We start from the raw sequence: 17,935 nt of genomic DNA, 5'->3' as shown, positions 1-17,935 counted from the left end.
GAACTCAAGGTCTTTTCACTAGCATATGCTTTAAAGAACTTAATTCTCATTAGTTCCCTTATTTTCAGAAAACTATTCCCTCCTCTAACTGAAATAAATCAATATCTACTCTGCTTTACACATTTTTGATGATCATTTATGTTGATTTGAGAAGAACCTGACAACACTGCAGAAAACAGAACATTGACTTTTCAGAGATTACTATTGTATTGTGTTGTATGCTTTCTGCTAAACAGTGATGACCTTCATGCCTTCTTCAATAGGAAAAGATAAAATTAAACTTAAGTTGAACAATGTATTAGGCATTCTTCACAGCTTGTGATTCAATGCAGCTTGTATAGAAGCAACTAGCTCCCGTGGTTAACATCAAAATAAATAATTAACAACATCAGAGATCAAATCCTGAAGTCCTTCCTTAGTTTTTAGTCTGGCCTTATTTTGGCAAAACTCACACGGTCAAGAAGAACGTAATGCTTCAGAATCCATTCTATCAGAATAACTGTTCAAATGCCCATTCCTGAAGCCAGGAGAATCTGAGCTGAGAGCTGTGTCTATAGAAGAACAATGCTCCATTCAGATAAAGCAGGCTTATGGACTACACCAGATTTTGTATGGATGGATATGCAACTCATCACTTCACAAATCCAAAACAATCTTTGATCCTATCTTTTTGCCCAAATCCACCACATGGAAAGGATAAAGCCTGACACAGCCCATATGTCAGGAGATCACTAAGTATTTATCTGGTAAGTACTAAGGCAATCCAGAAGTCTACCTCTTTCTCTGTGGTTTTGTACCCAAGTTACAGTGGGAAAACTCTGCACTAGCAAGCAATATGGATCCAAATTAGCATTTAAACTAATAAAAACAAAAAAGGAATCTAAGCTCCAAAAGCCAAAAATAACACCCATGTCTTCTGTGGAGGAATCTGCAGCTTTCAACAAAGTTACTTTTGCAAAGTTACCAACTGTTCCAGAATTTATATTCCTCCAGGTTTCTTCCAAGGCAGCATTTACTAAAAAAGATATTCTATGTTGTGTTACCTAACCAGATAATTACAAGGGAGTAAGGAATTATTGAAGATCTTCCTTCTCTCATTTCTATTGTCTCTTTGGTAGTCAGTTCTCCTCTAATGGAGATCGGGGCCACTTCAAAAAGAAAAGCTGTCAATTTCTTTCCCCCTCAAGTGTTAGCATCTGATGATCCAACAATCCCGAAAGCAAAGTATGTCATAGTTCCTAGTCAGCCTGTCTGAAAAGCGAAGTGGTTGTAACCTTTAAAATGTTTCTTTCATGGGTGTTATATCTCTAGCACTGTCAGCTCTGGAAGAACCCTCTGTGGCGCAGGAAAATAATAGGTGTGAATTTCCACTATAGTCCCAGATGTTTGATAGCTCTAGCTGCTTCCAGACACTGCCATGAAGAGGTATATTGGACATTAGTTCTTTGCTCTAATAAGCTGACAGGTAAGAGTTTTTTCTATCTGCCTGGGATCTTTAAGGTAAACTACAATTACTACTTATGTAGATAAACATTTTTTATAGCACAGCAACAATTTCTGAATTAGAATTCTACTCCTAGGGCCTAATTTACAGTACATTTGTCGGGAAATATTTGCATGTGTGCGAATACCTGGCTATTTTTTCCACACACAAATTCCCAATGTGCACCCACATGTAGCTAGAGAAGCATCTTTATAGCCATATTTGGGTGTCACTTTCATACACGTGTATCTGCTACCATAAGCACAAAACAGATGTGTATCTGCATGCCAACCAACTGACTGAAAATCAAGTCCCTAATATGTTAAGTGAACACCACATTCCTATAACATCTAAACTCTAATGCCAGTCAGTAAACTAATGGCAATGTCATGCACTGCCTCATGGGAAATCAGAGCTCTCGCTTTTCCTGCGAAGGTGGCACATATATTCACTGAAATAAATGTGAGTTAGGCACCTAGGCGCTTTTGAAAATCCCACTAAGCACCTATCTGCATCTTTACGAATACATCTGAAATCAGACCCAAAGTCTTTTGTTTCTCTACTTGACTAACAGAATGAATATTGCACTTTCATAAACCCAAAGTAGAAGATAAAGAATTATACATCTTAAAAATGTTGCTTTGCAATCACATTATGCCAGTGTTCTTTCCAAGGAATATTGGATGTCTACGAGTTATAGACTTTCCATTGGTTCACTTGAAAGCATCATCCATGTATAATGCATCTGTATTTTGGTTTTGTGATGTAATGGATTCTAAAGAAAGAAAGGTAAACCTTTGAGCTATTTGCCAGTTTTTCCTTACACAGGCATCTGACTGTGGTAACTTCTGAGAAACATCCGTTATTGAGTATTAACTTGCTTCCTCAGGAACCAGACAGTTTTGCTTTAACCTTGTTAGAGAAGCCTTGTTTTTAATTCAGTTGGGTTAGACTTGAGGATTAGTGCTTACTATCCAAGCTAATTCCCCCAACATGTATGTGTTACAATATTTACATAGCAATTCATTGATCTTATGAATTAGACAGGATTAACTGTTCATTATTGGCATGTGAACTTCCAGATTCACAGCTTAGGACTTGATCCACCATCACATATTGCTCAGGGATATAATGTGAGAACTGCTGTACTGCACAGTTTATCTTGGCTATCCCACAGTATCACCAGGTGATGGAAAGAAAGCTGTGTCAGTAAACGATCACTATTGCTACTTTCCTACATTTAAGCTCTAGCTAATCCAATGATGCCAGAAGTTCTTTTATGAAAATCTTTTTATTTTATTAGTCTTGTTCTCAATCATCTTTGACATACAGAAAACTGTAGAAAATTATCCTTAGGAAAAAAAATTACAAGGCAACTGGTTCCAACGGATTGGGAATCAGGAGGCGTGGGTCTGTTCCTCAATCTACTCTCAAAAGCCTGGGTGCTAGTCCCTACCACCACTGATTCACTGCGTAACCCTGGACGTATCGTTCAGCATCTCTATGCCCAGTTTGTAAAAGGAAATAGTACTTACCCACCACTGGAAAGCACTTTCTCAGATGAAGGATGGCATATAACTGCAAAGTATTATTACTGGTTCAGTAGCTAATTTTCTAAACAAAATATCTGTATTGTTTATTTTTTTCCCTGACAGTTATTTAATATTTTCTCCCAAAGCAGACCAATCCATTAACATACTTTATAGGCTATTGTCCTGCCAAATTTCAGATACTAAACTCTAGTGTTCATTTTCTATTTGCTTGATATTAAGACTTTAAAAACAAACAAAACAAAACCCATGTTCTTCCAGCATGTTTAGGGGTTGTCCTCTTTACCCTTCCTTATCTGGATGATTAACCTTTCACACATCATGTACAAACATTGTCACACAAATCCTTCAAACAGATCCTATTTCAGGAAGTTTCACCTTAATTCCTTTAGTTTTCCTTAGCTTTAAGGGTCAAATCTACAATGTGGTAAAGAGCGAAAGGAAACAAAGAAGCTTTTCATTTCAGTTTCATGTGAGTGAAGTGTAAGTAACCATAAAAAATGGGAGGGGGGGAGAGGCATAAACAACTCCTCCAAGGCAACACTTCATATGATATAACAATGAATACGATGCCTGTAATGAAGGAGAGTTGAAAGCATCGAAGTGTAGGTTCTTATTGTCTGCTATCACAGCTAGGAAGTTCAGGCTGAGCAAGTCCCTTGGAGAAAACTGCTAAGTGTTGCAAAGAGTATTTGATGCAGACTACGGCTATGGCATTGTTTGCTCACTTTCAATTGCTTTTCTTTTTAAAATACCGCTACCATCCTCAATCTGTGCTGCAGACCATCACAGTGGTAGGAAGTGTCAAAATTCCACTGGGTACTGGCACTTCAGAAAGGGATGTGCCAAGTACATGGCTGAACTGGTTAATAAATGACCCGGAAAGATGTATGAAGAAGATTCACCCCTATGGCAATAAACACAACTGCTCAGGTTCTTTTGCCGTTAATTTACTTTAAAGAAACAAGACAGCACTCTTGATTTAACAAAGTAGATACATGGATCCATTGTAATTACTGCATCATCCTATTCTATCACATGGGTCCCTCCAACATATTTTGGGGAATGCACTTTGTTTTGGAAGGGATTTTTGTTAATTTCCAGTCCCATTACTGTAGCACTGCAGTTTCTCTTTCTCTTAAACCATCCCCATTTTGTTTTGTCTCACTGGCCATTTGTTCCATTATATCCAATATCATCCTTACCCTATATTCAGCAGCATGGTCCCCATCAAAGGAAAACTATCCCTCAACACATGGCATCTCTTTTCTGTTGGCGCTGAAAGTAGCAATTTGAAACAAAGTTGAGTTATGCAATGATCACAATGGTTCCTTCTGGCCTTACACTCTATGATATTATTGATTCTAGTCACTTCCAAACCTCTACTGCTGGCTTGCTGGAAAAGAACTGCCTACATACAGCACCATCATGTGGAGGGATGATTCTGCGGAATTTTCCTGCTTGGGTAAGATGCAAAGTAGTATGGGAAGATGCAGGACTCCCGCCCCCCGCCCCCCCCACACACACACCCCTAATATCTCACTAAATTGATCACTATAATTAATTGTGTCTGTTACAGAATTGCTGGAGTCAGTAATGGATGCAGGGGTATTAATCTTTATTTCCTAGCACCATCACCTGACCTGGCTCAAAGTCACAAAAGTTAATGTATTTCACTGTTCCACTGTAAAATACCAGGCTGAAGACCCCTTTAACTTAAAAATATAAATCAGGCTATTTTTCATATTGTCTATACAAATATATATTTTAACATGCTAGTAGAAAATAAAGACTTTCAATAAATCTACCAGTATTTCTACCAATATTAACATGAGCCAATGTAGATAACACAAAACTTTATAGTTTTAGGCTCATTTCTGCTGTTGCTCTGTAGCAAATGGTCAATGTCTGCACACCTGGTTGCTTCAAGTAGGCTCCTAAATGCATATTTAGGCTTCTAGATAAAAGAAGCCTGATTTTAAGAGCAGCTAAGTAAGCACCTGCAGCTGTCACTGACTTTAATGTCAGTAGCAGGTGCTCAGTACCACTTAAAAATAACAGGCCAAGGTGCCTAAACATGGATTTTGGAGCCTAATGTTAAGCTCCAATATTTGGAAGTGTTGGCCATAATATATCTATATATGATACTGTGATCAGCATACTCAAATGTGTCATCATTTGACCAGCACTGACTGTGCCTGGCAATTTTATTCAATATGTCACTCATGAGAAAGGCACTCAGCTCACGTAACTAAAGTGTGCACTCCTATATGTAAGCGGGGGAATAGTCCCGCTATTGTGGGGAACTTTCCTGGCTTCTGCACTACTCCAGTGAAGTGGGCTAGCGAAAGGATCTGAGTCCTCGCTCCCACTTCCTTTACCCAGTGGCCTCCCTGCCCTTGAGGACTCCCCTTCCACTCTCCTGTCTGGCAGAGTCCTCGTAACCCCAACAAGGCTGGGCCCAGGATTCCTGGGGGGCTCGACCCCCAACCCTGCTGTGGTCACCTAGGACAGGGCTAGGGTGTGCCCACTCCAGGGTACTCTCTCTGCCCTGGGCACTTCTCTGACTCACTGACCATTACATACAAGTTAAAGCAAATGCAAATTATTTAATCAACAATTAATTTTAAAAAGAATACAGAAAAATGGGAAAGCTTAAAGGAAACACATCAACCCGCTCTGTGGCAGGGAACATCACAAACAGTGTCTCTGGAATGTCAGGGCAGTTCACAGTCTGTTCCTTGTAAGTCCCAGGCCTCCTTCTCAGGCCCTGGCTGTGCTGCAGGGATGCTGTGGGTTGGATACTTGCTCTGGTGGTGGCCAGACGCTCTCAGGCTCTAAGTGGTAGGACCCTTCTTCCCAGTGTCGCCCCCTCCCTGTCGGGGTTACGATCCAAGCCTGGCCTGCAGAGCCTCTTGGCTGAGGCGTCTCCCTGTGCTGGGCCTACTGCCCAGGGTCCCCCTTGCTCTCCCCAGCTGCTCACCGGACCCAGCTCCACCACTCGCTCTCAGCACTGCTGCTGCTGCTCTGCTTCCAGCTCCCTGGGCTGCTTCTTTGGCCCCTCTGCCTCTGGTTGCTACAGCTCTGCTCCCAGGACAGGTCTGCTCTGCAGGCTGCTTCTGTGACTCTGCTCCCAGCACTGACCTGCTTCGTGGGCTGCTTTTCTGGCCCCTCTGGCTCTGGTGGCTGCAGCTCTCTCCCAGGGCAAGTCTGCTCTCTCTCTGGGCTGTGCCTCTGGCTCTGAGGCTGCAGCTCTGCTCCCAGGACAGGGTCTGCTCTCTCTGGGCTGCTTTTCTGGTCCCTCAGGATCTGGCACAGCTCTGCTCCCCAGCTTAGCTTGGGCCCCTGCTTTCTCCTTAGCTCTGCCCCACTCTGTCTGGCCCAGGCAATTCCAGCTCACATGGAGGACAGGACCTCCGTGGCCTCCTTACTCCTTGATTAGCCTGCCCACCCTGTCATTCAGGCTGACCTGGAGCATTGGCCTCTCCCCATTGTTCCTGGGGACTGTCCGTCTCAGGGTCCTGATTCCCCATCGACCCTTCCCCTTTGAGTACTGGGAGCTAGCAACTAAAACACCCCCACTGAATGTTAGTAAGGGGGCAACAGTCCCCTTACATATAGAACAGTCACACATACACTTATCTCAGAGACTGAAAAACTGAAAAAAACATGTGTTGTTATCCTCTTAAAGCTACTGATGACCCCTGCCTCTCCCTCTGTTTCATCCATCAGACATTTATCATTGCAATATGAAAATGCTTATTGGACAATTACCAAGTAAGGCCTATAGAAAATCCTTGTCCTTCATTCTGTGCACAAAATTGCCATTCATTGAAGAGAATAGTGAGAATGGGATTTTTAAAATGAGATCTAATAAAACAGGTGTTGTTCTCCTTGCACCATTGTGCTCTTAGATTTAACTGGAAGGCAATGTGAAGTGATGTCTGCCACTGACAAGTCCCTCCTTGGTGTCAGTAATAATAGAGTGCTCCATTTGTGTTGTCATACATGCACAGAGGATCGATTCAGGTGGGGCAGTGATGCTCAATCTGTCTAGAATGTTTGGCCTGATATTTTATTCCTTACAACATGCTATGCAAGTTCTAAGCAACCCAGCTGTCTCTACACAACTGGCAGAGGAAAAACTTATGTGCAGAATGCCAGTCTTGCCAGCCCTGCAGGAACATGTCAGCAGGCAGCTGTTTTTGTAATAATTCCCTGAACTAAATATTTATTTTGAACTGGGATTTGTGCAGATGTTTGTGTCAATACAACTTTAGCACAAATATCTACATAGGAAGACAAAAATCTCTTCAAAATAAGTAATTAAAAATAGCTTCTGAGACAAGGAATGGAAAGTACTGGGGAGGAGGGAGCATTTAACGATACAGGCTCTGCTTTTTCTCCCAGAAGCCACTAGGAAAGTATTGTCTACACAGCTATTTTTAGAGCGCTAATGTGAGCCCCACTAGCCCAAGTCTGCACACCTGGGCTAAGAGGCTCGCAGCTGAGGGCTGTGTAGACGTACCCTCAAAGACTTAAATATAGCTATAAATCAGTTTGGCATATTCTTAGCCACACCACACAGTTAGCTTTTTACTCTGTTACCAAGAAAAAGCAAATGAAAAAGAAATTATTTTCTGTACTGCATTGCTTGAAGCAGAGGGGAGGGTCAGAACCACTGACAGCTCTGAATGAGGAAAAGCAGGCAGCAAAACAGATAAATCACACTAGTTGAGCACTTTGCATAGGCTTCAGTTACTTGGCCTAGTTCTAAACTTCCATGACTTACCAAAGCCCAAATGTGAAACAAAATGTGTGACAAAAACCCAAAAATGAGGGACAAAGAAAAGTGTACTCATGTAGGAACCTTGAAATGCTGTAGATACATTCCTTTGCTGTGACTTCTTTAGTGTAAAAACAACGAGGAGTCCTTGTGGCACCTTAGAGACTAATAAATTTATTTGGGCATAAGCTTTCGTGGGCAAAAACCCATTTCATTACATGCATGGAGTGAGAATAGGCCACTTCCACCTTAATTGAATTGCCTTACAAGTGGGGGGTCAGTGCTAATGAGGCCAACTCCCATCTTTTCATGTGCTGTGATATATTTACTGCTTATTGTATTTTTCACTACATGCATCGGATTAAGCGGGTTTTAGCCCACGAAAGCTTATGCCCAAAAAAATTTGTTAGTCTCTAAGGGTATGTCTACACTACGGAATAAGGTCGAATTTATAGAAGTCGGTTTTTTAGAAATCGGTTTTATATATTCGAGTGTGTGTCCCTCCACAGAAAATGCTCTAAGTGCATTAACTCGGTGGAGTGCTTCCACAGTACCGAGGCTAGAGTCGACTTCCGGAGCGTTGCACTGTGGGTAGCTATCCCACAGTTCCCGCAGTCTCTGCTGCCCATTGGAATTCTGGGTTGAGATCCCAATGCCTGATGGGGCTAAAACATTGTCGCGGGTGGTTCTGGGTACATATCGTCAGGCCCCCTTTCCCTCCCTCCCTCCGTGAAAGCAAGGGCAGACAATCGTTTCACGCCTTTTTTCCTGAGTTACCTGTGCAGACGCCATACCATGGCAAGCATGGAGCCCGCTCAGGTAACCGTCACCGTATGTCTCCTGCGTGCTGGCAGATATGGTACGGCATTGCTACACAGTAGCAGCAACCCATTGCCTTCTGGCAGCAGACGGTACAATACGACTGGTAGCCGTCCTCGTCATGTCCGAGGTGCTCCTGGCCACGTCGGCTGGGAGCGCCTGGGCAGACATGGGCGCAGGGACTAAATTTGGAGTGACTTGACCAGGTCATTCTCTTTAGTCCTGCAGTCAGTCCTATTGAACTGTCTTATGGTGAGCGGGCAGGCGATACGGATTGCTAGCAGTCCTACTGCACCGTCTTCTGCCGAGCAGCCATGAGATGTGGATGGCATGCAGTCCTTCTGCACCGTCTGCTGCCAGCCAAAGATGTAAAAGATAGATGGAGTGGATCAAAACAAGAAATAGACCAGATTTGTTTTGTACTCATTTGCCTCCTCCCCCATCTAGGGGACTCATTTCTCTAGGTCACATTGCAGTCACTCACAGAGAAGGTGCAGCGAGGTAAATCTAGCCATGTATCAATCAGAGGCCAGACTAACCTCCTTGTTCCAATAAGAACAATAACTTAGGTGAACCATTTCTTATTGGAACCCTCCGTGAAGTCCTGCCTGAAATACTCCTTGATGTAAAGCCACCCCCTTTGTTGATTTTAGCTCCCTGAAGCCAACCCTGTAAGCCGTGTCGTCAGTCGCCCCTCCCTCCGTCAGAGCAACAGCAGACAATCATTCCGCGCCTTTTTTCTGTGCGGACGCCATACCAAGGCAAGCATGGAGGCCGCTCAGCTCACTTTGGCAATTAGGAGCACATTAAACACCACACGCATTATCCAGCAGTATATGCGGCACCAGAACCTGGCAAAGCGATACCGGGCGAGGAGGCGACGTCAGCGCGGTCACCTGAGTGATCAGGACATGGACACAGATTTCTCTGAAAGCATGGGCTCTGCCAATGCATGCATCATGGTACTAATGGGGCAGGTTCATGCTGTGGAACGCCGATTCTGGGCTCGGGAAACAAGCACAGACTGGTGGGACCGCATAGTGTTGCAGGTCTGGGACGATTCCCAGTGGCTGCGAAACTTTCGCATGCGTAAGGGCACTTTCATGGAACTTTGTGACTTGCTTTCCCCTGCCCTGAAGCGCATGAATACCAAGATGAGAGCAGCCTCACAGTTGATAAGCGAGTGGCGATAGCCCTGTGGAAGCTTGCAACGCCAGATAGCTACTGGTCAGTTGGGAATCAATTTGGAGTGGGCAAATCTACTGTTGGGGCTGCTGTGATGCAAGTAGCCCACGCAATCAAAGATCTGCTGATATCAAGGGTAGTGACCCTGGGAAATGTGCAGGTCATAGTGGATGGCTTTGCTGCAATGGGATTCCCTAACTGTGGTGGGGCCATAGACGGAACCTATATCCCTATCTTGGCACCGGAGCACCAAGCCGCCGAGTACATAAACCGCAAGGGGTACTTTTCAATAGTGCTGCAAGCTCTGGTAGATCACAAGGGATGTTTCACCAACATCACTGTGGGATGGCCGGGAAAGGTACATGACGCTCGCATCTTCAGGAACTCTGGTCTGTTTCAAAAGCTGCAAGAAGGGACTTTATTCCCAGACCAGAAAATAACTGTTGGGGATGTTGAAATGCCTATATGTATCCTTGGGGACCCAGCCTACCCCTTAATGCCATGGCTCATGAAGCCATACACAGGCAGCCTGGACAGTAGTCAGGAGCTCTTCAACTACAGGCTGAGCAAGTGCAGAATGGTGGTAGAATGTGCATTTGGACGTTTAAAGGCGCGCTGGCGCAGTTTACTGACTCGCTTAGACCTCAGCGAAACCAATATTCCCACTGTTATTACTGCTTGCTGTGTGCTCCACAATATCTGTGAGAGTAAGGGGGAGACGTTTACGGCGGGGTGGGAGGTTGAGGCAAATCGCCTGGCTGCTGGTTACGTGCAGCCAGACACCAGGGCGGTTAGAAGAGCACAGGAGGGCGCGGTACGCATCAGAGAAGCTTTGAAAACCAGTTTCATGACTGGCCAGGCTACGGTGTGAAAGTTCTGTTTGTTTCTCCTTGATGAAACCCCCCGCCCCTTGGTTCACTCTACTTCCCTGTAAGCTAACCACCCTCTCCTCCTCCCTTTGATCACCGCTTGCAGAGGCAATAAAGTCATTGTTGCTTCACATTCATGCATTCTTTATTCATTCATCACACAAATAGGGGGATGACTACCAAGGTAGCCCAGGAGGGGTAGTGGAGGAGGGAAGGAAAATGCCACACAGCACTTTAAAAGTTTACAACTTTAAAATTTATTGAATGACAGCCTTCTTTTTTTTGGGCAATCCTCTGTGGCGGAGTGGCTGGTTGACCGGTGGCCCCCCCCCACCGCGTTCTTGAGCGTCTGGGTGTGGAGGCTATGGAACTTGGGGAGGAGGGCGGTTGGTTACACAGGGGCTGTAGTGGCAGTCTGTGCTCCAGCTGCCTTTGCTGCAGCTCAACCATACACTGGAGCATACTGGTTTGATCCTCCAGCAGCCTCAGCATTGAATCCTGCCTCCTCTCATCACGCTGCCTCCACCTTTCAGCTTCAGCCCTCTCTTCAGCCCGCCACTTACTCTCTTCAGCCCGCCACCTCTCCTCCCGGTCATTTTGTGCTTTCCTGCACTCTGACATTATTTGCCTCCACGCATTCGTCTGTGCTCTGTCAGTGTGGGAGGACAGCATGAGCTCGGAGAACATTTCATCTTGAGTGCGTTTTTTTTTTTTTCTTTCTAATCTTCACTAGCCTCTGGGAAGGAGAAGATCCTGTGATCATTGAAACACATGCAGCTGGTGGAGAAAAAAAAAGGGGACAGCGGTATTTAAAAAGACACATTTTATAAAACACTGGCTACACTCTTTCAGGGTAAACCTTGCTGTTAACATTACATACATAGCACATGTGCTTTCATTACAAGGTCGCATTTTGCCTCCCCCCACCGCGTGGCTACCCCCTCAACCCTCCCCCCTCCCTGTGGCTAACAGCGAGGAACATTTCTGTTCAGCCGCAGGCAAACAGCCCAGCAGGAATGGGCTCCTCTGAGTGTCCCCTGAAGAAAAGCACCCTATTTCAACCAGGTGACCATGGATTATATCTCACTCTCCTGAAGATAACACACGAACGGATGTTGCTTGAACGCCAGCAAACATACACTGCAATGCTTTGTTGTACAATGATTCCCGAGTACGTGTTACTGGCCTGGAGTGGTAAAGTGTCCTACCATGAAGGACGCAATAAGTCTGCCCTCCCCAGAAACCTTTTGCAAAGGCTTTGGGAGTATATTCAGGAGAGCCGCGAATGCCAGGGCAAAGTAATCCTTTCACATGCTTGCTTTTAAACCATGTATAGTATTTTAAAAGGTACACTCACCGGAGGTCCCTTCTCCGCCTGCTGGGTCCAGGAGGCAGCCTTGGGTGGGTTCGGGGGGTACTGGCTCCAGGTCCAGGGTGAGAAACAGTTCCTGGCTGTCGGGAAAACTGGTTTCTCCGCTTGCTTGCTGTGAGCTATCTGACTCGTCCCCAAAACCTGCTTCCGTATTGCCTCCATCTCCATTGAAGGAGTCAAACAACACGGCTGGGGTAGTGGTGGCTGAACCCCCTAAAATGGCATGCAGCTCATCATAGAAGCGGCATGTTTGGGGCTCTGACCCGGAGCGGCCGTTCGCCTCTCTGGTTTTCTGGTAGGCTTGCCGCAGCTCCTTCAGTTTCACGCGGCACTGCTTCGGGTCCCTGTTATGGCCTCTGTCCTTCATGCCCTGGGAGATTTTGACAAAGGTTTTGGCATTTCGAAAACTGGAACGGAGTTCTGATAGCACGGATTCCTCTCCCCATACAGCGATCAGATCCCGTACCTCCCGTTCGGTCCATGCTGGAGCTCTTTTGCGATTCTGGGACTCCATCATGGTCACCTGCAGCTTGCCACGCTGGCCAAACAGGAAATGAGATTCAAAAGTTCGTGGTTCTTTTCCTGTCTACCTGGCCAGTGCATCTGAGTTGAGAGTGCTGTCCAGAGCGGTCAAAATGGAGTACTCTGGGATAGCTCCCGGAGGCCAATACCGTCGAATTGTGTCCACAGTACCCCAAATTCGACCTGGCAAGGCCGATTTAAGCGCTAATCCACTTGTCCGGGGTGGAGTAAGGAAATCGATTTTAAGAGCCCTTTAAGTCGAAATAAAGGGCTTCATCGTGTGGACGGGTGCAGGTTTACATCGATTTAATGCTGCTAAATTCGACCTAAAGTCCTAGTGTAGACCAGGGCTAAGGTGCCACAAGGACTCCTCGTTGTTTTTGCTGATATAGACTAACACGGCTACCATCTGGAACCTGTTCTTTAGTGTAGTTCTCTCTACAACTTCAGTGTCACGATTCCTAATTTCTGAGGCAGATGATTTTCAACAATAAAACTGAAGGAACACTAAATTTGCATGAAACATGGTTACTTTAGTATTAAAGTGAGTGAAGTTCTTAGTAATTAGAAAAATTTCCATTTGTAGCCTATTAATACCCTGACTCAGGATGTAAAAGGGTATAATCAATTCTCTCACCTGGATCCACTACTCAGTAATCAAAATATCATAATTCATAGCTATTTCTGCCCAATCTAGCTGAATGGAGACAGTTTTGCCTTAATATAAATTAAAAAAAAAAAAACACAAAAGTTGGAACCTCTCACTTCCAGCACCAGAGCCACTGGTCCCCAAAGCAGAGGAGATATAAAACTCATATATATAAAAGTTACATATAGTACAATTTGGAACCAATAAAAACAAAACCACAACCATTATGTACATGACATTCTGTGACAATTTTGCCTTGTTGGACACACTCTTCTGCCTCGACTTGGAGAAACTGCAAAGGGAATCCAGTGCTGAACCAAAGATACATAGGTTATTAGATTAGCATAGGAAAGGTCTGTTCAAAACAGTGAATCAACACCACAGAAAGCAAAACTGCAAAAAACTGCAAAACTGCAAAAAAAGGTAAGAAAATATGTTTTGCCTTTCTTCTGTGTTATAGCCACTGTTGTGGTCAGAAGTAATAATTCATGAGAGGCAGCAAACAGTGACCATCATCCATCAATTGCACAGCAAGGGTAATAAAAACAGTGAACAATCTCAAAAATAGTAATTACAAACAAAGGAAATAGATGGAAGACTGATCCAAACAAAAACAGCCATTCAGTAAATCTTTTAGAAGGTAAAATTAGCTAGAGTTTAAAAAAAAAAAATGCAGCAAAGAATGCATCTTAGAATTCAAAGACCACTGCTACTTCCCAGAGCGAATTGGTCTGCCACTCTAACATTCATTCTATGCTCTAACAGAACAATCTTTACGGCACTTCTTACAATCTCCAGTTAATTCTCGTTTCTGAAAGATTTACTCTTTGTGCCACACAAAGAATAGAGTGTATCGTCCCCAAATTTACAGCACATAATCTCTGAGTAAAGACTAAATTTTCTGAGGATTTTCAGGTAAATTCATTAGTTTGCGTTAAAATGCATTGAAAAAGCCCCTTGAAAATAAGATATTGTTTTTTGAATCTCATGTTTTTCATGCACCTCTAGAGTCAGCAAATGGCTTGTAACTTAACTCTTCAAATTTTCCATATCGTTAAAACACATTGAAAAAACTGGGAATAGGCACCTTTGATGAAATTGGGGGTAATTAAGTAAAATCATTGGTAGCATCAGAGCAACTTCAAGGTAACAATACAACCATCAGTCACCACCACACTTCCTGTTAACATATAGGTTGATGTTCTATTAGACTAAATAAATCAGTGAAGCAAGGGGAATAGTACACATCTGGCAATAGTTCCCGCGGCTAGATTATGTGCCCTCCTATATTCAAACAGAAACAGAGAAGGAAGGATGTCTGTCATTTTTTTTTTTCAATAATACACATCTTTCTGAAATGCCTTGAGAGAAGCCTGGCTGATCAGCTGCCCAAAAAACTGTATCCAAACATTGCACTGAGAGCAAACTTGATGTTTCCTCGTCCAATCTGTCACATCTCTCTGGCAGAGCAGGCAATGAAACCTCAAAGAATGTTCCCAGATTTCTGATCACGCTGCTTGGAAAATGGAATTATTTAATCTGTCGAAGTAAGGACTTGGAGAATTATGCAGCTTTTTCATATGACTGCCAAACACCACAAAAAAGGCATTGACCAGGACAAGCAGACGAATGACTGACAGACACGTGGGATGAGTTTAAATGGCAGGCTGCAACTTTATTATATGTTGGTGAGGGGAACTACATGTCCACCCCAGCCCTCACATACCAGCCATTTCATTGGTTCCAGTGCAGGTTACAGGACTTTTACCACAAACCAAACAATAATTCAAGGTAAAGAGGATGGAGTGTTAGAGGCCACAAGGCAGGGTGGAGGGATCCTCAGTTCACAAAGACTTCAAGCTCTCCCCCACACGACCACAATGTCCAACTTCACAATCCTGGATCAGATTTCACATCTCAGATGTGAATCACAATTCACATCTGAGAACTAGCCCTTTTAGCCTTTACCTGCAGTGCACTCCGGCTGCAAGTTGTGACGAGTCAGTAATAGTCACAGCATTATAACTTCAAATCCTATTGTTTTTAACCCAACTATGGTACCAGAAGGAAGGCGAAAAAATGAATGTGCTACATGGCAATTTTGCACAACAGGAACATTCCCCCTTTGACTCCTAAAAACAGGCAATTTCTTAGAGCTGCAGGAACCTAAGTGGCAAAGCTCCTTATCTATATCTAAAAGGGAAGGAAGGAGGGCAGACAGGTCAACTAACTAGAGCAAAAGAGGTTTTGCAAAGCCCAGGCTTATTTGAAATAGACAAGTAGGGGCACAAAGCAGCCAATCAGCTGGTCCCATCCCTGTTTACCGAGCCAATCTAAGCAGAGAAACTAAGAAGGGGACAGTCCCTTTCCTACTGTGCATGCATTTGAACTTTTCCCATTCCTTGCTGTCCAACCAGAGTACCTTCCCCCACTAAAGATGGTAAGAGGTATCAGACTTCTTCCCCGATGGGAATGGCTTAGATTGAAACCTGTGTCCAGATCACTTCCAGAAAGTGAAAACACATCTTTAGTGGTGCTACTGTAACCCACACACACCTTCTGGGTGTGGTGTTCTGTCCCACCTAGTGGCACTGAGACAACTTAGAGCAAGTTAAATGAGTCTGCTCTACAGCCTTATCTAAGAGCAAGTTAGCTTTTAGCTCATGAAGTAGAGGCTCATGCACTAAGCTTCAGAGGTCCCCAGTTCAATCGTGCCCGCTGATGACCAGGGTCTGTTGGCGTTACACTAAGGTTTAGGATTGAAAAAAGAATGGAATGCTTTAGGTTCAGCTCACTGACCTATTGAACTGGTTTAGGCACTTGAACATAGAGTCCTCTAATATATCAGACTGATAACACTGAGCATCATATTTGTTCAAGTCTTCTTTGTATCATCGATACGCCCCAATAAAAAAAAACCCACTTTTTGAGTCTCCAGAAATTATTTGGACTATAGAAGCTCTCAATGACCCAGAAAGCAAGGAATGCCAGAAACTCTTTGAGGAAAACAACGTATGTTCAGATTTATGATCAAAGATAACATGCTCAAGGATATCTAGCTTGCAGACAGACACTCAGAACACGTTTCAGAGTGATAGCCATGTTAGTCTGTATCAGCAGAAAGAGCGAGGAGTACTTGTGGCACCCTAGAGACTAACAAATTTATGTGAGCATAAGATTTTTGTGGGCTAAAACACACTTCACCAGATGCATGCAGTGGAAAATACAGTAGAAAGAAATTACAATGTTGGTGTAGAGGGCTTCTACATCCATAGTGGCCAGGATGGTGTTTTCTGGAAGATCGCCGATGGATTGTAGTTTCCTCAGGAAGTCAGTGGTGTCTCGAAGATAGCTAGGAGTGCTGGTAGCGTAGGGCCTGAGGAGAGAGTCTACATAGCCAGACAATCCTGCTGTCAGGGTGCCAATGCCTGAGATGATGGGGCGTCCAGGATTTCCAGGTTTATGGATCTTGAGTAGCAGATAGAATAGCCCACGAAAGCTTATGCTCAAATAAATGTATTAGTCTCTAAGGTGCCACAAGTACACCTCATTCTTTCCACTCAGAACATGCTAACTCAGGTTTTCAGAAATCACATCCTATCCAAGCACTTCTGTGCTCTCCTTTGCAAACCAGGTTTCTGCAAGTTCTCTCTCACAGAAATAATAGTGGTCAGCTCATCTCTTACTACTTTCCCATTATGCTTTCAGCTGAGTCCTGGACAGGGCTCCTTTTGAAGCTATGGATGCTGTTCATTTATCAGTCAAAGGCATTCCTTTCCTGCAGAACTCCACTATATCCTCAGCTACCACTGGCTTGGGAAGTGATGGACTGGGACAGGAAATCTTCCTTAAGTCTTCTACCTTATATTTCAATTCCCCTTGGAAGGCCCCCAAATCCTAGTTTATGTTAATTAGATGAACATACTGACACAATTAGTGGCCCTGTCTTTGCATGAGGAAAAAAAGAATTCTTTGTCTGTTGAGTTCCTGGCAAGACACATGGAAAATAAAAAGATTTTAGAGGAAGGCCAGGATAACAATATATTTACAAATAGTCTGGAGAACCCATTAATCAGAGATGATTTTGTTCCATTTCTCAGCAAATGAAGAAACCCACCAGAACGCATAATAATTTGTGGAAGAAATAACACGAGAGAGCAAGAAATAAGCTACTTGTATCTGCAACAAGGAGAGCTCGGTCTGTAAAGGAAGGCATGTGCTTCAGATCACTCAACTACTAGGAGGAAATATGAACAGCTCATCCAGTCAGTCTCTTGAAAAAAATAGTACATGTATATTAGAGACAGCAGTTTTCTTGATTCCTCTGTCAATTAAAGACTGCTGGAACCAAAGGACTCACACATAGTTATCTACAGATGTCCCACCCCTGCCCCCAAAAAATGTTGGCTTTCTGGAGGAAGAAGTTTGCCAGTTAAGGTTGGGAGCCAGGGCAACATGCTAGATTTAGAGCCAGAGATGATGCTGAATAATATAGCACAGAATACTGATCCAACAGAAAACATACTGCATTGTACAAGGCATCACACTCAAATAAAACATGAATTATTATTTTGTACGTCTTGTAGAGTTCTTAATACATCAGCCTTAGTCGTCCAATCAGTGGTGCAAGTAGAAATCATTTCTTGCCAGTACGCTACTCTCATGAGGGGGAAACAAAGGGATGGAGCACGCAACTTTTT

General features: G+C 43.9%; 1 protein-coding gene across 2 annotated transcripts in view; it reads right to left on the bottom strand.

Moving 5' to 3' along the window:
• The window catches only part of PLXDC2 (plexin domain containing 2), a 402,203-nt gene that overhangs the window by 319,291 nt on the left and 64,977 nt on the right, over window positions 1-17,935 (bottom strand). The window lies entirely within an intron of this gene.

The sequence above is a fragment of the Natator depressus genome, chromosome 2 (genome assembly GCF_965152275.1).
Source record: "Natator depressus isolate rNatDep1 chromosome 2, rNatDep2.hap1, whole genome shotgun sequence".
NCBI classification, from domain to species: domain Eukaryota; kingdom Metazoa; phylum Chordata; order Testudines; family Cheloniidae; genus Natator; species Natator depressus.
This window is presented reverse-complemented; position numbering and strand designations above follow the sequence as displayed.